Raw genomic sequence first — 4,839 nt, forward strand, 5'->3', positions numbered from 1 at the left:
TAAAAAAAATTATCTAGTGACCACATTAAAATGGCAAAAAGGGGGTGAACAGGTGGCATAGAGATTAAAATGGCTGGATTCCATGCAGCTGACTCTGTGGTTTGAGTCCCGGACACGGAAGCTTGAAATTCACACCAGACATGTGAGCATGTGTGCCTAAAATCCCGAGAAGAGAGTGGAGGAGAAGGGATTGCAGCATGGTCATCACCCCAGGCGGAGGGGGAGAATTGATTTATCACTTTCCTTCTGTCTCTTTCTCTGTCCTCAGTGAGCACACGTGCCCTATAGCAAAAACTAAATAAATACCTAAATAAATAAATAAAATGGCCAAAAAAAAACCTATGCAAAATTAATTTCAATAATATCTAATCCAATATATCAAAAGTATTATAATTGCAACATTTAATACATATATTAACTTTATTCATTTACTTATTTTAATTTGACCAGAGAGTGACCGAGCAAGAGTAAGAGAGAGAGGAAAAGTGAGAAAGCAAGTCACCAGGTCCAGGACTGGAACTCAGTCGGCCATGTAGGAGTCTAGTGCTTTAACCACCATGCCACCTGCCAGCCCCCAAATTATTAATGATATACTTTATATTCTTATTTTGTACTAAATCTTCAAAATCTAGTGTGCGTTTTGGACATTCAGCATATCTTTTTGGATCGCCACATTTCAAGTGCTCCATGGCCACATGTACCTGGAGTTACTATACCGGACAGTGTAAGAAGTGTGAATGCCCCGGCATGTACAATCATGGCCTGGCGTGAATTGCTTTTACTAATTTTGAAGGATTAACATTTATTTATGTTTTCTCTGTTCTTTCAGCTCTGCCCACCTCTCCTTATAAATTTCCAAAGACTGTGGTCACATGTGCTGGCAGTCACCAGGGAACTTACTTCCTTGTCTGTGAGAGGTTGAGAAGGTGATTCTCCCTCAAAGACTGTTTTTCAATTTGATTGGCCACTTTGGGTCATGTGCCTACCCTTTCTCAGTGATATTTACCAGGGAAATACCCTGTGAATAGGTTCAGCTTCCTTTTAAATGTGTGAAGGGTGGACACTGAAACTGAAAAGAAGTGTTAGAAGAGAGAAAAGGGCTTAGGTATCACAACATAGTTGATTATTCTGGAATCATAAAAGTGTATATGTGGAGCAAGCAGGTGGTGTGGAGATTAAGGCAATTGGATCCCACATGGCTGACTCTGCTGTGAAAATCACAGGGGTTGGGGCCAGCAGGTGGTGTGGAGGTTAGGGCACTGGACTTGCACATGGTTGACCATGGCTCGAGTCCCAGACCTGGTGACTTACTTTCTCTCTCTCTCTGTCCATCCCTGGTAAATTAATGATAATAATAATAATAATAATAATAAATTTAATTTAATTAATATATTTTTTTAAAGTAAAGAAAATCACACTGGGTATGTGTGCATGCCCAAAATCCCAAGAGGAGAATGGAGAACAGATGGTGGCATGGCCACCCCCCCCGGGGGGGGTGATTTCTCACTTTCTCTCTTTCTCTCTCTGGTGAGAGAGTTTTACCCTATGGCAAAAACTAAAAACAAACAAAAAAGTATAAATATGTTGGAAAAGTATGAATAGGCATGAAATATAAATTCTTTGTATCATAATTATATAATGTGGGACCAGCAATTGGTGTAATGACTATGTCACTGGACTCCCATATAGTCAACCGTGGTTCAAGTCCTGGACCCAGTGGCTTACACTCACGCTGGGTACACGTTATGTGCATGCCTGAGAGCCTGAGAGGAAAATGGAGAAGGGATTGTGGCATGGCCATCCCCCCCAGGGAGTGATTTCTCACTTTCTGTCTCTCTGTTTCTCTCTGTCTTTCTGGTGAACACACATGCCCTATAGCAAAAACCTCTGCCAAAATATATAACTAACTAAATAAAAATAATTATACAATGCAAATTACTGATAATTTTACACTTTTATCAGTGTTTTCTACCTTTTTATAGTGAAAAGTTTTCACTTGTATTGTCAAATTTACACAAAAGCTTCTTTTTTATAATGTAAAATTTTTTTAATAGTGGATAATTTCATGGCTAGCAGGTGGTGTGTGGCAGTTAAGGTGCTGGACTCCTGTATGGTCGACCACAGATGGTTCAAGTCCCAAACCAGGCGACTTACTTTCTCACTTTCTCTTTCTCTGTCTCTCTCTGGTAAATTTTAAAAAATAATAATAATAAGTTAAATTAAATAATTATTTAAAATAAAACACAATGGGGGGGGCCAGCAGGTACAGTGGTTAAGGTGTTGAACTTCCACATGGCCAACCACGATTCAAGTCTCAGACCTGGTGGCTTACTTTCTCACTTTCCCTTTCTCTCTCTGTCACTTTCCCTTCCTCTCTCTCTCTCCTTGGTCAAAATTAAAATAATAAGAACAAATAAAGTAAGTAATTTTAAAAAAATGGCTAATTTATTGATGTAACTTTTTTTAAGGAAGAGAAGTTTCAATAATATATCTTCTTCAAAAGGAAATGTCAAAAGAGAATTGTTATTTTAAGTAGAATTTTAATAAATTAAACATTTCATTTAAATTTCGTGTGAAGGTTATTAAGATTTTGTCAAAAATAAATAATGATTTGCACCGTTTATACTAAAGCAGCTGGTATTCTACAGTAAGTCCCGGAAGTAAGGCGGTCTCTTGTAAGGACTGTCAATAAAATGCGGGAGATACCATCCCAGGCCTCTGGGTGCCGCTGTCCCCCAATCCCTGGTTAGAGTGAAACAAAGCAATCCAAGGGCGATTCGGACGCAGTGATCTCCCAAGGCTTTTGAGAAACGCACCAGTAGACTCCGCGCGCCCCGTCTCCCGCAATCTGTTCCACATCCCTTGGTCAGGAACGTTAGGATATTTAATGAGCCCGAGTGGCGCGCTGCCTTTTCTCTGGAGCACCCCTTCGTTATCCGGAAGCTGGGAGCAACCGAAGCGACGAGTATACGAGTATTCGGATCCGAGAAGCAGCCGGGAGAAGAGGAAGAGTGTCTCCCACGCAGGAGACGCGCGGAGCGCAGGAATCGCTGTTTCCCTTCCTCTTGTCTTTGTTCTATCTAGATAACTACGAATGTAGCAGGTGTTCTACGAGATCCGGAAGAGAATGCGAAAGGTTTAAATGTGGGGGATCTACGAAGATCTGGGTTTCGGTGACCAGATGGAACTACAGGTGAGTGCTGAGAAGCGTCTGTCGCCAGAGAAGAGAGCAGAGACAAGCGAGAATGACAGAATAGACCTCACAGATACGCCAAAGGAAGTCCCCAGGCTCTGTGAATTTTCCAATGAAAATCCTGTAGATGCTTACCGTATAAACGTATCCATCGTGGACATAAATAACATAATGGCTTCTAGCAATGATATTTTGGTTTGGAAATTCTGGGAAATAACTTCATAGGAGCAAGTATTCCTCTTAAATCCACAGTAGATTTGGAGACTGGCAGTAATGTCCTACAAAATTATGAGATTAGATTGAAAAACCACCTCCCAGCCCCAGAAATAAAGGTGAGTACTGGAGCAGTGAATACAGAATTGCTATTGAAGAAGTCCTGGAGCTCTCAGTAGTGGGGAGGGGGCAGAACCACTCAGGATGAAATGTGGCTCTTGGATGCCAAAGCCAGTCTCTGCATACTGAGTCACAGCCTGTCATCCTTTGGAGGAACCCACCCTTGAGGGCTTGTTTAGAGCCCTGGTTGAAACAGAGGTTAACAGTGCAGGTGACTTTAAGCTGGATGTCAAGTCCTATCAGTGGTGAGAACTGTGGCTGCCCTAACCCAAAACAACAGGACTGGGAGACCTGGTAAAATGGAGAAATGAAGATTATTGTGGAGAGAAATGGTCACACTGGCAAATAATCCACCTCCAAGAACTGCTATGTAATTCTTCATCAGCTGCTGATGGAATCCTACACCAGGAGCAGCCAGTAGCCACTGCCATAGTGTCTGATCTAACATCCCAGCCTCCCACAGGAACAAAGCATCCCTCTATTCCAGCACAAGCCTCACTGCGTATCATCTGAATCAACGAAAACGCTCTGGTTTTCCAACAGGCCTCCTATTTGATGTAGCGACCAGGAACACCTACCTACTGCCTGCATCGTACATTTCCGTGCCTCCTATTTCTTCCTGACCACTGACCTAGTACCAGGGTTGCTGTCCTCCTGTGTATCATCACACATGGCTTTTCTTTTTCTTTTTTTAGGAAAGGGTGCAGAGAGAGAGGTAAGTTTCTTTTTACATTTCTTTTCATTCTTTATTCATGATGGTATGATTGTGTGCACACATGAAGATAAGAGGATGGGAGCCTGGTGAATTTCAGGCTGACTAGGCCTGAATTCAAACTGCAGTGGCCCTGAGTTCATTACCATTGTGCTGAGCCGGCCCAAGAGATAGGTACTTTTGACAGGGTCTCACAGTGTGGTAATTCTCTCGCCACCTCCTCACTAGCTGGAACCACAGGCAAGTACCACCTGGATTGGTCTATTTAGGTTGGTCCAGGAACCCAATAAAGCCCCCCATGCAGCCCCAGCCTGGAGCAGTGGTGCCCAGGCTGTTCTTACCTAAGACTATTCTTACCTAATATGGCTTGGCCAAGCATGGCCCCTGTTGATGTAGTACGATGTTCTGTGCACCCCGGTTACCTGGTCACCAAGGTGGGTGGCAGCTGGGGTGAAACACCTGATTGCTGTATCATGTGAATGGGTTAGGAACAGGCTATGCTGCTGCTGGTGACAGAGACACTGCTGGCCAGAGGTGACAGGTCACAGTATACAATGGAGAACAGTTACACTGCACCTGGTCATTCCCGACAATTCGCAGG

The sequence above is a fragment of the Tupaia chinensis genome, unplaced genomic scaffold (assembly GCF_000334495.1).
Source record: "Tupaia chinensis unplaced genomic scaffold, TupChi_1.0 Scaffold000484_1, whole genome shotgun sequence".
Classification (NCBI taxonomy): Eukaryota; Metazoa; Chordata; class Mammalia; order Scandentia; family Tupaiidae; genus Tupaia; species Tupaia belangeri.